At 43.7% G+C, this 22,698-nt stretch overlaps 1 protein-coding gene across 2 annotated transcripts in view; it reads left to right on the top strand.

The window, feature by feature from the left end:
• The first annotated feature begins 3,008 nt into the window (after nucleotides 1-3,008).
• fut8b (fucosyltransferase 8b (alpha (1,6) fucosyltransferase)) overlaps nucleotides 3,009-22,698 on the top strand; it is a 103,127-nt gene continuing 83,437 nt past the window's right edge. Inside the window, exon 1 of one of the 2 annotated variants that reach the window (XM_034076273.2) lies at nucleotides 3,009-3,234. The gene's annotated coding sequence lies outside the window, so the exon portion shown is untranslated. Of the gene's footprint in view, nucleotides 3,235-3,269; nucleotides 3,360-22,698 lie in introns of those variants that run through there. The other variant, XM_034076274.2, reaches the window with a different exon arrangement.

The raw sequence follows: 22,698 nt of genomic DNA, 5'->3' as shown, positions 1-22,698 counted from the left end.
GCACACTGAGCTCTGATTGGTCAGCAGGCGGTGCTTTCACTGAGTTGAGCTCTTAGCCTGCAACCTAACCTGGTCCCGACCAGGTTAGCTGCTTAGCATATATTACCATGGAGATCTAGCCTGCTAAAAAGAGAACCAGCTTCGGATGACCGGAAAGCCGGAGTTTTCCCTGAATTTAGCCGGCTAAGCGAAAATCCTGCTTCGCAGTATACCCCCCAGGTCTCCAGGGGAAAGCCGGAGTTTCCCCTGAATTTAGCCGGCTAAGCGAAAATCCTGCTTCGTAGTATACCCCCCTGGACCAGGGGGGTCCTACGAAGCTGGTTCTCTTTTTAGCAGGCTAGATCTCCATGGTAACTTATGCTAAGCAGCTAACCTGGTCGGGACCAGGTTAGGTTGCAGGCTAAGAGCTCAACTCAGTGAAAGCACCGCCTGCTGACCAATCAGAGCTCAGTGTGCGGAGTTTAAAGCGATCAAGTCATATTACAGGAGAAAGGAAATACAGAAAAACTGCCGTCGCACCGACTGTGTGAACGTGAACATTAATAGAATATCACCTCCCATCTTCAGAGCAATCTGACTATTATAACATTAGCGTTAAGAAAGCTTACTTAAATATCGGCCACAACATAAGTAACCGGATCAGAGTACATTAGCCTACAGTCCGCGGCATATCACTTCATAATGTATCATATATCTCCTTATCTGAGTCAGCTGAGCCGTATCTGGCCGTGCAACACTCACAGTGTCACATACTGTATGCAGAAGTATTATTTTAAGCAACACATTAAGTTGACGAAACACTCGAGACAAATGCAATTGAAGTCAGATCGTCTTTTAGACGGGGCAGTGATATCATAAACCTGTTCAAACACGCATTTTCTTTTGCCAGCTGTATTCACCTTGCAGGTGCAGCTCTGAGGCTTTTATCCTGGATAAAGTGTTTAAGTCATGGATGTTTAAAGTTTAACTTCTTCATTTTTGACTAGTATTAAAGTTCACTTTTCATTCAGGAAGTATGACGCTGCGCTGTCAGTGCGCTTCTCCATGTTTGTGATTGGTCGAATGCTCCAGATACCACCCCTTTCATGTGAACGCGCATCTAACTAGATAGGACACGGCTGGCTTGAGCGATCCACTTGATAACCAGCGTCGACGGTCGTAGTACCGTTTAGAGCGCGTATGTTTTGGATTAGGCCAACCGGCTAACTCAAACATATCCAGGTTAGGTTGAACCAGCTTCGTAGCATAGGCCCCAGGAAGACTGCTGAGCTTGATTACATCCGGCGTTTACCGCAGTGATTTATCGCTGTGTATCTGATGACTCCTCCAGAAGCCCTGTCCACTCAGGTAGTGTGTGATTTACAAACATAAATAGAATGAGCTTTGCAACAACATCTTTTACAGAATATTAATAAATAATACAAAAAGCTGACATTTGCAGAGCAGTAAATATAATTTTGTAAACATAAAAGAAAAACTGGTATTCATCCCATAAGTTATACTTTAATTCTGCTGGAAACAGAAATTCACTGCTGTAATTACAAACACAGTGTAGTTGACATCCGGTATGTTTCTGCCATATGTTTTTTCAAATCTTGTAATTGATCTTACAGCAAGTATATAATGTGGCAGGAACGTTTTATTTTTTACTTTTCAATATTCTGTGAATGGTGGTTCTGACTTTTCTTTTGTCTTTGACGCCCACAGTTCAATAAATGGCAGGCTTTGAAATGAGACACTCTCATTATGAAAGCACTTTCAGTTTCAGTCTGATTTTACCTCACACATATTTTCCACTTGAGACAACGTGGCAATGATGTGCGTTCCCTGGTCACTTGCTCTAACTGTTGTATCCCCAAGTCCACATAATGTGAATGTATGAGAACATTTTCGTCCAAACAATTAGATTACACCAAGATAGATGTTGAAACCTTTCTGACTGACAGCTCAATGTAAAATGTTGACATCATAATTTGGAAAATCTGTCTAATCTGAGCATCTGAGTGATGACACAGCCTATTGTAAATCCCCAGTCTCATCGACAGGGTAAAAAAATACTGCTTCATCCGTATCACTATATTCCCAACTGCCCGAGTTTACCAAAACACGATTAAAAAACATTGGATATCAAAGATATTTGGTTTCCCTTATCACTCAAGTGAGAAATATTCAATGTATGATTAATATATTGATAAAAAGTGGATTAACAGCCAGAAAACTTGAGTGTTGGAGCTGAGTGCTGCTCTTGGGAAATGAAAAGTAACATATTCGGTCTCGATATGAGTGAGGACTCAAGGCACTTTGGTACATAAGATCCAAGAGACTCAGCCATGCGATGCTGTGCCAGTGAAGGTCAAGCAGGGTGTCACCCTTCAGGGGGGGGGGGCTGTACCCACCATCACCCTGGTGGCACAGGGTTCGTCTGTCTTTCAGCCCGACTGCAGTACAGCAACCTGACACTGGTGTGCGCACTGCAGCTTCCACTCCATCCCACTCCCACCAGGAGTCAAGGCAGGCAGTAACAGACAGGAAATCAGAGCACCGTGCCTTCAAAATAAATTACCCAAAGGTTACATTTATTTGAAATATGGATGCAAGTTTATTTGTATATCCATATAACACAAAATGTTTCATATTATAGATGTTTAATGGGAATTCATTTGAATTTATGTAGAAATTTCAACAAAAAATTGGCAAAAAAGTTGCATAAATTACCTATTATTTATTATTTTGTAGCTATTAAATAACTCAAACACAAAGGTTGAAGTCGTCAAATATACCTCACAACCATTCATAAAAAAGCTCACTACTTAAATTAAGCTCAACCAAACAAAACAAAAACATTTCATATTAAGTTTAAATTCAGATGATTTGATAAAAAGACAATATGAAATCAAAAATATAATTATACCACAATCAACTGTGGCAAAAACACAAACCAAATTAGTTGTTGACAACAGAAACATTGTTGCGAGTTGCACACATCGTATTCATTTGAAAAGGTGTGACCGGATATTAAGTTTCCCCCCTCTCTGGTTTGCGTTGACACCGGCCGTCCAGCAGATCCCCACAGAGCAGCCTGCCGTATTCACAGATCCCAGCTCTCCCAGTTCCTGTTTCCGCCGCAGCCTTTTACCCAATTTTCTGGAGCAACACATCTGTGCTGCCGCTGCGTCAGACCCGGTGTCCGCAGCCCCGGTCGGATGCCGCTGGAAGCCGGTGTATCATGTCAAGGTAGGTGATGATAACCCTGCTGCATGGTGGAAATGTACGAGCTACGGAGGCTCAGATTCCCCCACTACATCCCGGCCTGTTGACTGCGTCGCTGCTGAGATGACGGTGACCAAATAGCGGTCACGGTAGGAAGGAATTTCTGGTCCCGTTATGTTAGCGCCGTTACTCGGATGTTATTGCTGTGCATCAGGGGGGTGTTCAGTTGCTTCTTCGATACAATATATCCACTCAAACCACCCCGCGTTTATCCTTTGTTGCTTTATTCGCGCTGTGAAAAAGCAAGTGTGTATGTTCAAAACAATTTACAATGTATCCGTGGAAAGACAACGGTAGTCAGTCGGAAACGTCTTCTAAGAACCGCAGCATTACCTGAACCTTGCAGTGTGAATGCATTTAGTGTTGGTTTAACTTGGCGGCCGTTATTTAAAGGCTAAATGCATCAACAGTGCTAGAGGCGTGTAGCCTATATGCTAACTGTCTGTTTGACGTGGGCACATATTAGTTTCTCGCCGTTAAATGAAAAGCTAATGCATTTGTCCTCCACTACTGCACACCACGTATAAATAAAGACACTTGACATAGGGAGGTGTCCATGACAAGTGTATGTGTCCTTTAATGTGTTTTATGTATGGCGAGTAGACAAAGCAGTTGCCTGTGTTTCAGCCTCGGTGCTCTGCTAGGATCAGAAATGCTTTGTAATAATCACCACAACCAGGCGTGTGTTTGTATTTAGTATCTGGAGGTGTGGTTAATGTGTAATAATAATAATAATAAAGGCCCTTGATGTGTGATTAAGTTGGTAAAACGGTGGTCCAAGCTTCACCTTCATCACATGAGGGCAGTTAGAGGGAGCAGGGAGTTGGGTCTCTGCTTTCCATCCCCTCTTTAGCACACACACTTTACAAAGCTTATGAGAAAATACATGGCAGCATAACAGGCGGTGTGTGTGCTCCTGTGTTCAGTGTAGCTCAACTGATGAAGTCTGGCGTCAGTGCTGGTAAGGCTCGTGGTTCAACTCCCAGCAGGAGTGCCATTAGATTAAAGATGTATGCCTTCGTGATGTACAAGTGCCTCCAAAACTCACATTGTGAACTCTCAGTATATGATGGGGGGGGGTGCAATGTTGTCATGAGCTCAGACTTGCAGCATGTATGTTGCTTATATGATGGATTAAAGGGAAATTAAATTGCTTTCACATGCCATCGATTTGTGATGACGAATGGCTTTTTGAGTCTTTTCGCTGTAGTATTTAATATCACTTAATGTCAGCAGGTGATATTACAGGTGATATTTCAACTTTTATTTTCTTGACAGCATATTGTCTGACGATAAATTATTAGCTCATAGGGTGGCAATTATCTTTTGAGTTTCGATCCATTTACAGCCAATATGCATTGTGTTCTCATTTGCATTGTAGTCGCTGACAAGGGAGAAACCCAGCACCCATGGACAACCGATGCATCATTAATGTTATCTAATACAGCCAGCCTGGGTTACTGGAAGCAGATTGATTGACTTAGTAGCCCTTTCCCATTCATGAATAAGTAAACAGCCATATATATTGCGGTGATATCGGTCCATGCCATGGGCGGGGGGATCTTGGATTTGAGAAGAATGTGCTGCTTTAGATACACCTCCGTTTGAATACGTACCGTTTCAAACGGTCAGAGACTAATTATTCTACATAAAGCAGAGTGACTCAAGCTTGGGCAACAATTTGCTTTCACCTGGGTGAATAGGCATAGCCACGGGTGGACCCATGTATATCGGCCAAGTGCAAAAAAAGACATTAGAGCAGTTCATTTCAGGCTGTGCAATTCTGATGAAGCACTTAAATTAAAGTGATAGCACTCAAACTCACCCCAGAAATGCACTTGGCAGGTTTGAGGTTTTTGTGTGCAGAAGGACCAGATTGTGTTGTTTCTGCTCGGTGAGTTGATTGCATTGGACACGTGTTGTGTTCGCTTCCATGTCGCTCCTGAAACACATGATACTGCATCTATAATAAAGGAGATGTGCTTTCTAGACCCCCACTTTCTCACTTGAGCTGCTTTCTCATTTCCCTCCCTCTGCCCTTTGTGCTCCCACCTTCCATGCCTCATGCCACTGTCTGTCTTCATTTTGGACTAATGAGTTCATTAAACATATTAGTGTTGCTCTGCCAAAGAGGTTAGATGCGGTGCAGTGAGCAAAAATGGGCGGTGACTCATTTCCTAGTTTTATCTGTATTTAACACCGTGCACATTTGTCACATGGCAAGCTCCATTTCTCTGTTTGGTTTAGCGCAGCAAGCCACTGCCAAGAGGAGTTTTATTTGAAATAGCTTGGATTTGTTTTTCATTTGAATTCTGTCTGAAATACCAGCCTGTCACCTGCACAGCAAGTGCCTCCGTTTGCATTCTAATTTCAAGGCTCAGTGTTTTGGCTCACTGTAAAGTGTGTGTGTATGCTTGATAGTGTCTTCACTGTGCTGTTCATACAGCCCCTTTTTGTCCCAGATATATCAATTGTTTTCAGAAAACGTCAAAGGAATAAGAAGAGGAGGCTGAACAGAGCTATGAAGGAAACAAACAACATATTTTGAAGACATGTTCTCAGACTGGGGGCCCCAAACACAAAGAGCATTGAAGTGAAGAGGCTATGCAAGACATGGCAATGCTTGTAGCGAGCGGCAGTAACAATGCTAAGAAAAAGAGCGGCTCATCTGGAAGCATTGTCTTGTTAGTATTGTTAATCTCTGTGCAGCGTATTTCTGCAGCCCTATTCAGGACATTGTAGTGTAAATAGAGCAGAATGTGTTGAATGGAAGCTTTAGCAATCTGCTTTGAGGAAGATTGAAATTATATATGGATAGACGCACGCCCAACCAAGACAAGAAATATAAACGGTGGATTGCATTTGTCATGTGAGAATGACATAACCTCTAGGCTTTGAAGCCACTATTAAAGAGAAGAGAACATAATCATTAACCTCTTAAGATGATAATGCCCTTTGGGAGAATCTTAGTGACTTTGTGCTTCAGAGTAGGTACTTTAGAGCTAACCTGCTGCGTGCAATGAGCCTGAACATACCTGTAGTCTATGGTCTCTCATAGGCTTGCAGCACGCTGTCTCTAAAGGGCACAGTCTGTAGGAAAAAGGCCTTTCTGCCATCACTCTTCTCCTGCTCTCATCCTTCCGCAGGGCCATTATTATCTGTATTGTAAGACAGAGTGTCTGTCTAGTGATCGTAGGAGCCAATCACAGGGCGAGTGTGGGGCAGGTTTCCATGGAGCTGGGCTGGGAGGCTGCTGAAGCTCAGCTTGAGCTGCATAGCCTGATCCAGGTTGATAGCATTCTCCGGCAGCAGAAACAGAAAGGCCCCCGAAGGCCTTCCCTGCTGTATGCCAGTCCACATGTCTCGCTGCTTGTCTACCTGCTCTGCATCTAGATACTCTGCTGAATGTTTAAAGGCAGTTTGGAAGAAGGGGAGCCATGTGACATCAGATTGGATTTGTGTAGAGACTGGATCTAGATCACATAATGCCTTAGTCTCAGCTTTCTGGGTGGTTGGAGGATTTGTGAGAATAAATTGGGTTTGGGTTACAGGGTAGTCAAAGATCCTGACCTGGACTCTCCCTCAAAGAGCTCTGTCTGGCCCTGCAGGGAGGCCGCCCAGCCGGCAATGCACTCCCAGAGAGGATGTGTAGCTGTGCGTGTGTGCGCTCGTTTGTGTGCTTGCTTTTGCTGTATCTCGGGGAGTTATTGCTGCTGCAGCCTGAGTTGGGAAGTGGGTCTTACGACATTTCTTTTCGGCTCATCGGAGCCGTCCAGAAATAGGCATGTACCCATCCACATGTAGCGCTTACATTTCCCTTCCCCTTTTTTTCTCATTTCAACTCAATAGCACTTCACTGTCCCTCGTTGCAAACCCGCCTGTGTTTCTTTGCATTAATTTGTGTCTATATATGTATGTATATCTTTGTGTCTTTATACTGCATATGCTACTTTGTTTCTGTATCTCTGGGAATGCTCAGCCCAAGAACAAGGAGAATGAAGCTTGTGGTGCCTCCTCTGTGTGAGGAACTTTATTCACATGGGTATGACACACACTGAGAATGTGTAGCTCATCAGAAGCTGTTGAGGGACTCACTGTGGGACACAAACAAACCCCCTCTTCCTGTTAACCACCCTTCCACAATCCCCTGATGCCGAGTGCCTATGGCCCATCAAACAGCCTTGTCAGCCCCTCTGAGTCCCCGGGCTCAGGCCAGGATCAGAGCGGGCTGGAGGGATTCAGGGATGCCGCTAAAAATGCTCAGCCACATGACAAGATCCCATACTGTCGAGGTCTTACACACCCCACAGCATCACACTTAAAACAGGATCTTAACCTACTTCGTCTCTTAAGGGCTCTTTCTAGCATTGGAGCCATGGTGGAAGTACACACTGTCATAGTGGCGACTATACGGATGGAAGGGACAGAGAGTCGGAGGGTAGAAGAGGCAGATGGGTATGGAAGGGGAAATTAGGAGAGAAGAGAGAGGTAGTAATTGGGACAGCTGCGCAGCTTGAGGCGTAAGCAGTCAGATCCCCCACCTCACTCCGAACCCCTCCAGCCCCCCCCACACACACACGCGCTAGACATTCCAAAAAGTGAGCCAAAGAACCATATGCTGGCCATTAAGTTCACAGTGACAATAGTCCAAATTAATTCTGCATCCAGAAAACAGAATGTGCACACACACACACACGCACGCACACGCACACAGAGAGGAATAGAAAAAGGACTATGAGCTCATCTGACAGAATGGGTGCATTTCCCACACTCGGGTAGAAAGGTTGTGTGACAGGTTTGACTCGGCATTGTGGATATTATTCCGTTTTCACTGGAAGCCCAAATTCCCACTCCACCTCTATCCACACACAAGGCCTCTTGAAAGGCCTCCATTTAGCCCGTGGTTTTCCCATCCATCAGTACCAGCCAGTATTGGGCGGCCTGTGTGTGACCTCCCCACAGGCCCAGCGAGGGTTCAGGCCCTTGGAAAGTGGGACCTGGACCACGATGAAAGGCGTGCATTATCTTTCTCACAGGCAGGGGGCTATTCATGTCACCAGTGCCAGGCCTGCTTCCTGGAGGGTTTGTTTATATAATGGAGGGGGGGGTTGATGATTTTGGCGGTACACCTTTGATACACATTTATCTCTGTGAACTCCATTGCGAGGTCAGCATGTGAGGTCGGCTGCGGATTTATTTAGCTTAGCACTAAGTTCCCCTATATCTCTGCCAAGTTCAGAGGAGGTGAGATGGTTTATGTGCATGTGTCCATCTCCGTAGCCATCAAAGAGTTCATTGTATGTGTATGTGTGGAATGTGCAGTGTGTGTTACCGATTGTTGGCGGTGTACTGAGGGGATTGTGAGGGATCGCGGAGGATTGGCCTGATTGGATTTCCGTTGCAGGAGTCCCGTCACCTGGCTCAGCATGGCCCGCTGCAACCCAGCAGGGTGGCAATCAGACACTGTGCATTTACAGAACAACCTGCATGTAAGCACTGCCGGCACACATGCGTCAAGTCAATTTTGTTCTTCTACGCCTAGCCCAACATCACCAATATATTCCCCAGTTTTCTAAGAGTTGTTGAAAAGCACTCTGGGAAATATCGGAAATCACTAACCAAAGTCAAATTTAGAGGAGGAAGGTTGAAAGGAAGCGGGTACAACAAAACCGTTATTATAACAATCACAGAATATCTCCTGGAGTGCATTGTTCATCCCGTATTGATGCTTTTCAAAAAGTATCTGAGGGTGGATTATTCTCTTGAGTGCGTTTCTCACAACTCATTGTCAGGCCGAGGTGGATTTAATTGAGCACATCAGCGAAGGATCAGGGTCGTATTATAGCCAGATAACTGTGAATGGCGTGTTCATTAGTAATCATGTAGCATTTGAGCTTCATATATCCGGTCATTACATAGACAGCATTGTTTCGGGGGGAAATCATGATGCGTTTTCTTTATTATCCTACGATGATGAGATGTAATACAATATGTCGGTTGTGCGAACTGATGGATGACCCGAGTGCTAAAGGCAGGTTCAACCGTGATCCTTGCACGATGACTTGACATTTTTCCATATCGCTGCAATTTGCTTACTCTACGGCGGAAGAGGCGACCACGGAACGCTAGATCTGCCAAATGTGGACAAAGCATCACATCGGCAATATTTTGGCAGTGCATTTGAAGTATAGATTTAAGGATGCATTAACTTAATAGATGTGACTTGAAACAATTCCAGGAGCCTCCCATTAAGATGATTGTGGGAATATCTCCCGTTGGACCACTCGGTGATGTTCACTCTCGTGTTGCTTCATGCCACGTCTCAGTATTGAGCAGTCCCCTGTGACAGAAGTCTCAATCCCAATGTTTCAGTTTTTGATTGAGTTGTAAAACAGATGTATGATTCTAACGCCGCAGGCTTTGCATTATAGATGTTGCATTCTTCTGTACCGCAGTATCAATACACATGTTCTTGTACGATGCAGACGGAAGTTGTTTGTAGGTACAATGCATTATATGCTTCTCATGTGATATATTTTTGCTTTCAAAACAAACCCACACCTCACCGGTTGCCGGGGGTTTCCATCACAAATGGGCTGATTGATTTTTCAGTTCCATATCACAACATGAGTAATAGCAGAAGTGGAAATGCCTGGTGCACTCTTGTGTAAACCGTAACGATAGAGTTGAGGGTGAATTGAACTGTACATGTTCCGTGGGTAACGGTGTGTTGCGGAAGAATTGTTTCCCAAATAATGTCTGAGGAGCTGACGTCTTCCTGTGTTTTATCTGCTTTTGGGGCACTGCACAACAACCTCAACCATCTGTCGAGCGGATTACAATCTCTCTCAGCACAGAGCTAGTGACTGATACAGGAGAGGGTTAAGAGTTATCTAGTGTCGCTGAAGCATCAGTCAGAAAGAGCCTATCTATGGTTTAGCTGGTTGCATGGGGGGGGGGGGGGGGGGGTGTGATTGTACCAGCATGAGCCTGAGCCTCAAGAGTTTGAAGAATCAGTCTGAGGGGAAGGAGGATAGTGTGGTCTTTTATCAGTTTGGGATGTGCGAGTTTGTTTTGGAGACGGCTTCCCTTTGATGCTTCTTGGTCCACAGAATGGGGATATAAACACAATGCTCTTTAATACCGATACAAGGCAAGACTGTGACGGGCCTTTTGTACGAGACCAAATCCTGCGCTTAGCTCTCAGAAGGGATGTAAGCGAAAATGAGACTTTTCAATAATGTTTTTTTAGTTTGACCCTTGGGATTTAAAACATGCATACAACGTTCCAAACCGTTTTGAAAAAATTTAATTAATTCCATCAAACAAACGGTAGAATAATGGAATCCATAAAAATGAACAACTTGTATTTAATAGGAGGACACATATTGCAGCACTATGCTGTTCATCTCAGCCAAGAACAGAGACATTTCTGGCTGAGTCCTTCTCACATCTTGTCATGGAGACAAGCCAGAGCCAGAGCCAGAGCCCAGCCATAGCTCCCAGTAAGAGTAATAAACGAGCTTCATCAGCACAATGGTTGGGATTCATTAGCATTTTATCGAATCGAGATTTAGTATCCAATCCACTTATCAAATCTGAACTCGTCCAAATCCCCCATCATGTAACTAAACGAATAAATAACGAGGGGCAATAAATGGTTCATTTGAGATCGTTTAGCATCGGAGTGAACTGGCAACCGGATCCAAAATGCAACCTATAGCTATAGGAGCACAAACCTAATCAACATGTTTTCTATTTTGCATCCTGCTGCCTCTACACGCACTCTGAAGTCCCTCAACCCCCCTATAGTATGTATCAGAGTGACAGCACTGGCATTCACCAATGGCAAAGCCTTTGGCAAACCAGCATGAGACCATTTGCATCTGACATGCCCGTCATGTAGCCCCAGGGGTGTTGCATCACACAGTGTCACCACCCCTCATTCCTCTCTTTTCACGTTGTCTTTGTAGTGTACCAGCCTCCACCACAAGCCCCATGCTCCTCATTGCCAGTGCCATCAATGCAGAGGGGACTTTAATGGGCCTGCTTGGCAGATGCATTCCTCAGTTTTAGCTGTGGTCTGGGAAAGCAATAACAACATGCCAGTCAGATATAAGAGCCCCTAATAGGACTCATTGAGATGACACAGCAGTCCAAGACCTATTATGCTGTTGGAGATGCGCACAGAAGGGAAGAGGAAGGGAGGAAGAGAGCAAGTGGCTGACCACATGCCAAAGAAAAATCATGAAACATTCCTTAAGGAAACAGCAGGGAAGTGTGCCGGAAAACTGGATTGACAGGATGTAGGTACTCTGAACCATGAAGGCATGTATACTTTCTGTCTGTCTGGGAGCTAGTTTTGAAGAAGATGAAGGAGACACTCGTGTGATGCCAGCCGCACTACCAGCTTTTCAAATATGCATCTGTAAAATAGCTGTGTGACATGCCGCTCCAGAAACGGAAAGCAGCCTCCCATAGCCTGGTTTGTTCTTTTCTTTGATCTTCTGACAACAGCAAGGAATTGAAGTTGGCACATCAACTCATCGAAGAGCTTTAAACACTCGTCGAGGGCTCTGGCTTCCTACTTTGATTTATGGAGTAAATGAAGGATTATTAATTATAGATGAATGTAATGTTATGGTTGTCCTTCAACTCTTGATGCTTGAACAAAACTAAAAGTGCAACCACCTGAACTGCCGTGCTGTCACATTAGAGGAGGAATGAGGCAAACACCAACCCGGCATACTTACTCATCATTGTATTCACAGCATGTTGATAGTCATAATTGTGCCCTATATGTTCTGTAGGAAACATAACAAAACTATTTGACAGTTTATTAAATGTTCTAGTACTTGTACTTTTGCCATAAAGTGGGGAAGTCTTTAGTGCGTGGAGTTGGACAAGCTAAGGTCAAGTTGTGATGGTCACGCTTCATCTCTACCCTTCTTTTTGAAAACTGACCCATCCACTTGGTTGAAATAACAAAAAGCCTTCTGCACTGTTTTTCTCCTTTTCCTTCACAGCAGCCTCACCGCCCTCTTTGCTCCCCTCTGGCAATTGGCGTCCTAATTGACACACTCTTTAGCCATGTTTATCACCGTGGCAACGTTGCCCTGCAGATAATCATTGTCTTGTGGATTAGCATAACAACAGAGGCTTTGCTTTAATTCCACTAACACTGGACCAAGCTCCTTTGTGGCGGCTGACCTGCCGGGCTTGTCTTAACTGGGATTAGAAGCCCTGGCTGGGATGTGCATCTCCATCACTGAGGCCGATACGATGCGCTTCTCGATATAGGGCTGCTCGATTATGGCAAAAATCATAATCTCGATTATTTGGGTCAATAATTGATATCACGATTATTAAAAACGATTATCCATTTACTTTGAAAACATCCATTTATTGAAAAAAGAAATGTTTTTAACAGTTGATTACCCTGAACTTTAAGTATAATTCAACTGAAAAACCAAAAAATAAATAAATAATAATAATCGTTTTATTTCGATTACGCTGTTTTTGTAATCGTTGCAAGCCAAAATCGTAATGGCGATTAAAATACAATTAATTGAGCAGCCCTATCTCGATACGCTGCCAACGATACGATACATTAACGATACCTTTGAAACACCAGGCGATGCGATACGATACACCCCTGTTGCGATACAGTTCGATATGATTTGATTCAACATTATGCGATACGATGCGATTCAACACGATGCAAAATAATGATAATTCAATATGGTACGACAGAGGATTTTTGTTTTATTCCTTATATGCAGCAAATCATACATTAACAACAAAGTGCTTTACATATTTGGTTCTCTCTACTAGCATGCTGTTTATTTTTTACCTTAAAAAAACAAAACACTTGGACCTTTCACAAACTGGCCTTTTGACAAGTGTAGTAGTGTTCTCTGTCTCCAGAGTACAGTACAATTTTATAAAACCTCACAGTTAAACAATGTAAGGATGCATTGCCCATGATTAACAATGTGCAAATAACAGCTACCATAGTGCAATGCCCAATCAGCTGCCAGCCTGATGTGCTTAACTCTCATTCAGAGGCTAACTCACCAGTGAACAGAAAGCAGTGGTTTCTATATGACCAATAAAGAAAATAACCTTTCACAAACAGGTTTAACTGCTTACAGTAAGGAAGACATGTAAACTATTATTGGCCGTCACAGGCTGCTGTATACTAAACACCACTCTCTGACAGAACACCTAACTGAGTGATTGAACTAATATGTCTAACTTTCAGGTTTCTCTTTTCAGCCGCAGACCCCATGTCGCCTCTTTATGTGCGTCGCTACGTTCCTCGTACTACTTGTGTACTTTAAAGCGGCACGGCATCGTTTACAATTTGCAATCGATTTTTCAAGTTGTCCGTCTTTCTTGAAAATCCGAAGTGTTGCCAAACGTTTGATTTGTAGGTATTTTTCGGTGCGCTGTGTTTCTCTTTCTCCTCGACTTCCGTGTGTGTTGATAACTGAGACTCTCGGCCTCCGTAGTGCGAAGCAAAGATCAAAGGTCGTCTCTGCTGAGTGCTGACAGGATGAGGGGATTTTATATGAATGAATCGTTTTTTTACCGATGCAAAGACGCTACAATCGATGCATCGCGAGTTCAACCCAAACTGTAGCCGATGTGCACTCTTTCAACCGGTACACTCGCATCTTCAACGTTTATGCCGATGCAAATCGGTGCATCTTAACATCCCTACTGGGGACCAGGCCCCCACCAGGCCCCCACCAGGCCCCCACCAGGCCCCCACCAGGCCCCACCAGGCCCCACCAGGCCCCCACCAGGCCCCCACCAGGCCCCCACCAGGCCCCCACCAGGCCCCACCAGGCCCCCACCAGGCCCCCACCAGGCCCCACCAGGCCCCCACACCGCACTCCTAGTGCCCCGCTCTGTGTACTTGACTGAACCCTCTTCATGTCATTGGATGTTTCTTACAAGCAAAGCAAGAAAATCACTATGTTTCACATCACCATTTCATTTTGAACCCCTTCCTTAATGTTAACCTTCAGCACTTAACTTTAAACCGTAGTTTATGAACTGCTTATGTCAGCCAGCACAAAATGATTCACCCTCTAGGTGCCATCTTGGCCTGCTGTCAAGGAAAGACAATAAGGCCTTTAATAGCTAAAACATCGGCCAACTTTGTCCAAGCAGCACGTATATCATTCTTGCACCAAATCGTTTTCTTATTCTACATTTTCAAGTTCATTATCCACCTGATTGCTTTCTTTACCAGAAAGTGACTTTCTCTTTGAATGTGTGCAGAAATCCTGGATACTTTCCCAGCTTCCCACACCTGACCAATCACAGCTTGAAGAGGGCATATTATTTGGATTGTCAGATTCAGTTGCATCTCATTCAGACTTTGGGAAGTTATAGGGGAGGGGATTTTGGAAGCTGTTTAATGATCCTGCAAGCTATTTATTCAAGCATGTTGACACCTTTGTCCTTATTAGAAATCATAAAGTATTCGAGCCACAACTGTTACCCTAAAACACAGTTGGTAGGAAGGGAACTTGGTTAGCGGCAAGGGCACGAGAGGCCTTTAGCAGGAGCCTGCCATGCGGTCCTGTCCTGATCTGGGGGTGCAGGAGGGGCTCCACAGGAGGCCGGATGCCACCACTTGTCTCTTTCTGCTGGAGAGGCAGAGTTGTGATGTGGGGGGGGAGCGATGGTGGAATGGGGGCGGCCGCTGAGCCTGTAAACATATGAGATTAAGAGGAACTAGAGAATGCAATTCCTGAAGAAATTGCTAGGGGGAATGCTTTATGCTGAAAAGCTGACACTAAACTGCTATGCTGAAATGTAATGTGTAAGAAGAAAGTGAAGAATTTAGATTAAAATGAAATGTGTAAGAAGTAAAGTGAAGAATTTAGATTAAAATGAAATGTGTAAGAAGAAAGTGAAGAATTTAGATTGAAATTATACATGAACACAGGGGGCTTGAATGTGTGATGAGAGAAGAAAAGAAAGTAAAAAGGCTTGGAAAAGCAGCAGAATATTTGAACTGCAAACTTCTGAACTAACTTGATGGCGAATGATCTGTCGCCATGGCAACGGCATTTGATGACACCCCATAATACGGTTAGATGCGTTGATGGCTGCATTGTTACCAAACCTGTGAAGTTTTGGGGCGTTTGGAGCAGTTTCACTGAAGTTATGAGAACACCGTGTTTCATGGCGAGCATTGTGTTGCCATGGCAAAGGCATTTGAAGAAATCTCAAAACTGTCCCATAGATGTCTTCACGGCTGGACTGTTAGCACAAATGTGAAGTTTGAGCTCTTTTGAAACATTTTCATAGGAGTTCTAGCGACATCATGTTTTATGGCGAGGGATGTGTTTCCATGGAAACGGCATATGGTGAGATCTCAGATTTGGCGTAGAGCTCTTGAGGCATGGACCGGTGATATACAAGTGAAGATTGGGGGACGATTGGACTGTGTCCATTGGACTTATAGCGACATCCTGTTTTATGGCGAGGGATGCGTTTCCATGGAAATGGCATATGGTGAGATCTCTGATTTGGCGTAGAGCTGTTGAGGCATGGATCGGTGATAAACAAGTGAAGATTGGGGGACGATTGGACCGTGTCGATTGGACTTACAGCCACATTGTGTTTCATGGCGAGTGGTCTGTCGCCATGGCAACAGCATTTGATGACACCCTATACTACGCTTAGATGCCTTGATGGTTGCATCGTTACCAAACCTGTGAAGTTCAGGGCTGTTTGGAGTATTTTCACTGAAGTTATGAGAAAACCGTGTTTCAAGGCGAGCATTGTGTTGCCATGACAACGGCATTTGAAGAAATCTCAAAACTGTCCCGTAGATGTCTTCACGGCTGGACTGTTAGCACACTGCTATCTGAAGTCTGCTACTCTGAGCATGTCAGTTGGAGCGATGACATCATCGTGTTGCACAGGTGTTTCTATTTGAGCTAACGAGCTCTGTGGAGTTCACAGGTTTCCATTGTTCTGAATGAGAGATACACCTCTTACATGTGAACGTTTTGTGGAAGAACCGTAACAGATATCTGTGAAATTTCAAAAAGTGAAGCATGTCAAGGAAGTTGAGTATCTGAAGTGTAATATTTCTGTAGTTTCGGGTTAATAATGTGGCCTTTTTGGCAGTTTAACTAAAGGTGTACGGCTGCTACCGTGTGGAAATATCTGCCTGAAATTACAATGGGCTTCAATGGAGGAATGTTGAACGTTTTTGTCACTTCATGTCCTCAAGAGTCATTTGGTTGAATTATTTTTGCTTAATTATTTGTCATTTTTCAAGCTAGGAGATGTTTTCCTACGTTTATCATGAAAAATTATGTCCCAGGAATGTAGGGTTTGGGAATTATGGCAGTTTAAAAAAAAATATCTGAAGGCACATTTCAAGATTTCTTACCCTCTAGCTGTGACATCACACACTCTAGTTAATGTTAAAATGTGAATAAAACCTCTAAAACAAGGTCTGAACAAATGGTAATATCTCTAAAAGTAAGAACCAGACTTAAAAGTATTTTAACACGAATAATGTCAGAAAGATTTGTAACATTTTAAAGTTGGAATGAGGTTTCTGAGTGACAGTATGAATGAACATTTAGCAGTTGAAGTCGCATGAAGATTTGTTGAAGTCTGAAGATTTCCTCCATTGACTTCAATGTTAAAAATGTGATGTATTATGGGATGTATCTCTGGAATTATGAAAGTTATGAATGAGAAAAGTAATAGCCATCGATTCCCGACCGAGCTGAACGTTTTGATGTTCGAACAGAGTTTCTGCGATGTTCAATGCGGGAGAAGAAGAGGGCCAAAATACCGGCGGAATAATAAAAATGTTGTCCGTAGAAGAACAGTTAGTTGGAATTCTGTAAACAGCATTCCCACTAAATAATAAAAAAGGGTCACGGCAGTGCTTCCATAATATGCGTGGTAATTTAAAGACGCTCCGAAAAAGAAACATCAGGTGTGTGTGTGTGTGTGTGTGTGTGTGTGTGTGTGTGTGTGTGTGTGTGTGTGTGTGTGTGTGTGTGTGTGTGTGTGTGTGTGTGTGTGTGTGTGTGTGTGTGTGTGTGTGTGTGTGTGTGTGTGTGTGTGTGTGTGTGTGTGTGTGTGTGTGTGTGTGTGTGTGTGTGTGTGTGTGTGTGTGTGTGTGTGTGTGTGTGTGTGTGTGTGTGTGTGTGTGTGTGTGTGTGTGTGTGTGTGTGTGTGTGTGTGTGTGTGGTAGGGAGAGAAAGATAGATACACACATCAGCAATCTCCATGGAGGATTCCTGCGGTAAAGCTTTCTCGGCTTCTCGAGCAAACAAGTGGTGAGGCATGCAAAAGGAATTTCAGGCCCTCTCCAAAAGATGACCACACAAATGAAAGGGTGCTCCTTTGAAAGATTAGCAGACGCTATGCTCCTGACACAGACACCAACAAGACACACGCACACACACACACACACACACACACACACACACACACACCCCCCTCTTTGTGTTGTAGTGGATTTATTTTGTGGGATGGTGGTTTCACACTTTTATTGTGGCTGACATTATCCGTATAAGTATGTTTTTTGTTGCCGGGCTTCTTTCCAGGCTAATGTGCCGTGTTTAAGGCCACCAAGCCAGCAGCCAGCAGTGTTTAATTCAGTTTAACTTTGCAGTGTCAGTTCTTGGCAAAGGTCATTTCTACGAAACATAGCCAGTAGCTGTGGATAACATTTCTCCTGTTTCATTGAGGACGCTTGTGATTATTCTTCGACCCACAGTTCAATCGGAAAACAATGTGATACGATCCAAACAGCTAACAACACGGTGGGCTGCTTGTATCCCCCTCCAGTGTAGTGTTGTTTACAAGTGGTGCGGGAGGACGAGGGGTGCAGGGCAGGCTGCTGGAGCAGGTGACATCTGTGACCCAACACAACAGCGGTGGATGCCGGACACATGCTCCTTTACTCAAAGGCTACTGGCACCCTTTCTGCCTCATTGGACACACGCCCTCAAACACACACACATGTTAAGTACTGCATCTAAATGAAAACACTGTACATAAGGTTATCTTGAAACTGCCATGACTCACCAGGATATAAAGGGTGTACAACAATGGTTTCCTTACTGTATCCCTCAGTCTATCACAGTGAATGGGGAGATTTTTTCTTTGATTTTATACACTTGACCTACACTCTACTTTCTAGCTGCTCCCTTGTGAACATGTCAGACTCCCACACATCATAATCCTTGTCTTACGGCCCGTCCACACTACAGCTTCAAAAAAAGCTTGGAGCTGGGCGTGTCTGGAGCTTGGGGATTTTATTCAAGCAACACGGCCAACAACCAATCACATGAATCTCCCGCCCCCGACATACAAAGCAAAAAACCCCGGGGATTTTATGCGAGCAATATATATATAAACTCCCCAAACAGGCGAAAACCTACCAGTTTCCCCCACTGTCTCTGCCACCTCCCTCAATGCCTGGTTCCTCCGGTTTGTATCCCGGTAGGTGAAGAGGGTCTGGTCATACAAAACCCGGGTGATTTGCTACGGCGATAGTTAGTTTCTCCTCCGACTTTTTTTGAAATATAGAAATGAACGGCGGGATATCTCTCCCAGCTTAGACGCAGTTTGATTGGCTACGGCTTCAGCTGTCAGATTTTGGGAAACGGGATTTGATTGGCTGGCGCTGGCTACTCCGGCGTCTCAGGCGTCTCCGGCGTCAGAAGTTGAACATTGTTCAACTTCTGTCGCCGGAGACGCCTGAGACGGACCGCTCTGCTACCCACAATTCAGTTCGGCGAAAAAGCGAGGCTACGTGACGTCACCCCATTGAAAGTGAATGGGCAGATTGGAGCTTTCGACGCTGTAGTGTAGACGGGCCGTTACAGAAAACAAAGCTCCAGATATTTACAGTTAAGAGCTGATAATAGGTCAGTTTTAAGCTTTACATAATACATGTCTAATACAAAAACTCATTTTGGTCTGGGCCTCTGCTCTGTATTTTTGCACAGACACACAATGTACTGTACATACACATGCTGTTGTTTCCAGTTCAGCCAAATGTCATTCAGATGATTGATCTCGCTTGCTTAGTTGTTCAGCAATATTATTTACCAATCCAGTAGCTGCCTTAATTGAACTGTTAACTCAAACAGAGGCCTCACCTTCCCCCATTCAATTCAGAATTCCACTCACCGAGCTGAAGACCATTAGATATAGTGAAAAGCAGAATTATACAGTGTGAATATTACCTCATCCATTTTTACACCATTTCCAAAGGATTATCCAATAACTGCATATTTCGATATTCAACATTTCATCGCATTAAAATATTGCAATAAGTCAAATGTTTTTATTGTTTTTATGTTTAGTGGATCTCTACATAATTCATACCACAGCTTTACATCAGCTCTCCCTCTCCATATTGCCCATCCCGTCTCCCTGGAGGGAGTGCGTTTCTGATCCTGGTTTCTCGTTGCATTCTGTTAAAGCAGACTCTCCATCCGATGTCTTTTATCTCGGCTCGTCTCCGGCAGTGAAAACGGCCGATGTTTTCCTTTTGCTTCCAGTCAGTTTTTCTTCTTTCCATTCTTTCTTAGGTGACGCCCAGTGCCTTGTCCCAGTACTGGGTGCAATGGATCAAAAATGTCAAAATAACTTAATGGTGTGCTGACCTACCTACTGACCCTCGCTGTTTATCAAATTCTATCATATATTGCAGCTAGATATACCACCTTGCACACTCTCCCATTGTGTGAGAGCTATAGATTTGTTGCTCCATATCTCTGGCAGTGCAGTAGTCGTGCTCGGTTACTGCCGTTGACAGAGTGTGTGTCCAGACAGGCTCCGCTTGGCTGCATCAGGGTAATGCTGTTGGTCTGCTCAGATCCAGCAAACAAACAACATATATTATATTGGAGGCAAAGAGAGTGGTTATATAGCCATGGGGCCTCATTGTGTATTTGTTTACGTATGCTTGTGTGTTTTTGTGTGATCGTGTTAGTGTGCGCATTGACCAATAGACAACACGGGAAGAAGCGATAGACCCAGTCTTAGAGGGACCTGCTCTAAACAGGCGTACGGCGGTGTAATCACGGCAAAGAGGAACTTGCCAGAAGTAGAAACGGTCAAGCACAGCACAAGGCATACATGTGGGTACACCCACCGCAGCATGGCATTGTGGGTTGTTGTGTACTCCATGGCAGTTCTGGTGCAGGAATAAAGCCGTAACCACAATACATTGACACCAGGGAATAAGCTGAATTATTTTTTGATTGGTTGATGAACCTAAATCAATTGTTTAATCTCTGTGAAGTTGCTTTTCTATGTTTCTATGTGACGGCACATTAACTGACTCAAAAAGCATCTGTTTTGAGCCATGGAAATAATTGCTAGTTGAAGCCCTGTCTTTAATTTCTTTGTGTTTTTAGAATGTGGCTGAGATGAGGATAAGCCATTTGATTATGTCACCTTGGGCTCTGAGATATGGTAGTTCATTATACTTTCTTGTGGCATTTCATAGACTAAACAATCAATTAGTAAATTGAAAGAACAGCTGATAAGTGTAATAATCTTCAGCTGTTGGAAAGAGCCGAACAATTACACAAATACGTTATTAAAAACACCGGCTTTGGTGAAATAGCACACGCGCAGTTGAGGGAATAAAGATGAGGGTATCATTTTAATAAGCTAAGCAAATAATGCTTCAAAATGACTATTATAAAAAAGCTGACTCCAGCATGTTGGCGAAGAAAAAGGGAAACGTAGTGAACCTGGCAAAGGAAAAACAAAGTGTCTCTGCAAAGCAAAGCAAAAACATTTTTTAAAAGAGGTGCATATTACAAACTACAAACAACTGAATTATTCCTGTGAATGGATAAACAAATTGAATCAAATAAATGAATACACGAGTAAGTTAAGTCAGCATTAGCTCTTATATTTAGATGATTATTTCACACCATGATAATATAATAAAACTGTGGGTTTTGGAGACATATCAAAGGACAAGAAATTAGGATTGTCAGTCATGATAGCCGAAACCCAATGATTAATTCTCTGATGTAGACCGTCAGTATAAGGAGCCTTCTCAGCAGCAGTACTGATGTTACTGATACTGTCTGTGATGTTTCACTCCATTTCCACTCTGGCATGCGGGGAGAAGCTGGCCTCTCTGCGTATCTCCAGTGTCGAGTCTAACGCCAACACAACGCTTAGTTTTCCTTCACTAGTCCTAAGCCTATGCCTCCTTCTGGCCAATGAAATGACAGCAAGTTTACCATTGGCTTACTCAACCCCGTCAGAGGAACCCATGCTCTAAAATAAAGATGCTAAAGCAGGGGTGTCAAACTCAAGGCCCGGGGGCCAAATCCGGCCCGTGACTTCATTTTATGTGGCCCCACAACAGCTCTGAAAGAATATAATATGTGTATTATACGGTTACATGCCGATTTACAGAAGCACGTTGCCCATAAACTACATGTCCCACAATGCATCTCAGAATTTGCCTTTTCCTCAGAATTTAAATGTCAAGTGTTTTCTCCAAAATGTCACTTTTTTTTAAACTTTTTTTCTTCAGAATTTGGCTTTGTGACATTCTCACTGAAGAGACTTGCAATTATTTGCCCGAGACTTCTGCATTCAGACTTAATTATGAAGTTTTTAACCTATCCGATAATAATCCAATGCAGAGGCAATAATGTAATACATTATTTTATATATATTAAATATTTATATATGTATTTTTTTTTATATAGTCTTAAAGTTACAACCGGCCCTTTGAGTGCAACCATAATGCTGATGTGGCCCGTGATGAAATGTGAGTTTGACACCCCTGTGCTGAAGGATTCTAGCTAGTTGGCCCTTTCCTGATAGGCTTTCTGTGCCATATGCACACACATGGCTCCTGGCCCTGTGAGCAATATCAAAGGAACAGCACTATTGTTTGGAGACACCCCTGTCAATATGATCTGACACACGTGCGATGTCTCATTTTCTCTCCATCTGTCACCGTTCCTCAGACGTTCTTTATTTCAACCCATTTTCCAGACGGCTGACAGATATGTGTTTTTAAATAGCCATACACACCCGTAATCCGTAATATGACTAGTACTCAATCCCTATTTGTTTCTCCGTGCACATACACCTGATCTCAGGCCTGTGTGTGTGTGTGTGTGTGTGTGTGTGTGTGTGTGTGTGTGTGTGTGTGTGTGTGTGTGTGTGTGTGTGTGTGTGTGTGTGTGTGTGTGTGTGTGTGTGTGTGTGTGTGTGTGTGTGTGTGTGTGTGTGTGTGTGTGTGTGTGTGTGTGTGTGTGTGTGTGTGTGTGTGTGTGTGTGTGTGTGTGTGTGTGTGTGTGTGTGTGTGTGTGTGTGTGTGTGTGTGTGTGTGTGTGTGTGTGTGTGTGTGTGTGTGTGTGTGTGTGTGTGTGT

Source organism: Pseudochaenichthys georgianus, chromosome 24 (assembly GCF_902827115.2).
Source record: "Pseudochaenichthys georgianus chromosome 24, fPseGeo1.2, whole genome shotgun sequence".
In the NCBI taxonomy this organism is placed as follows: domain Eukaryota; kingdom Metazoa; phylum Chordata; class Actinopteri; order Perciformes; family Channichthyidae; genus Pseudochaenichthys; species Pseudochaenichthys georgianus.
The sequence above is the reverse complement of the archived record's forward strand: the minus strand, read 5'-3'. Positions and strand labels throughout refer to the sequence as shown.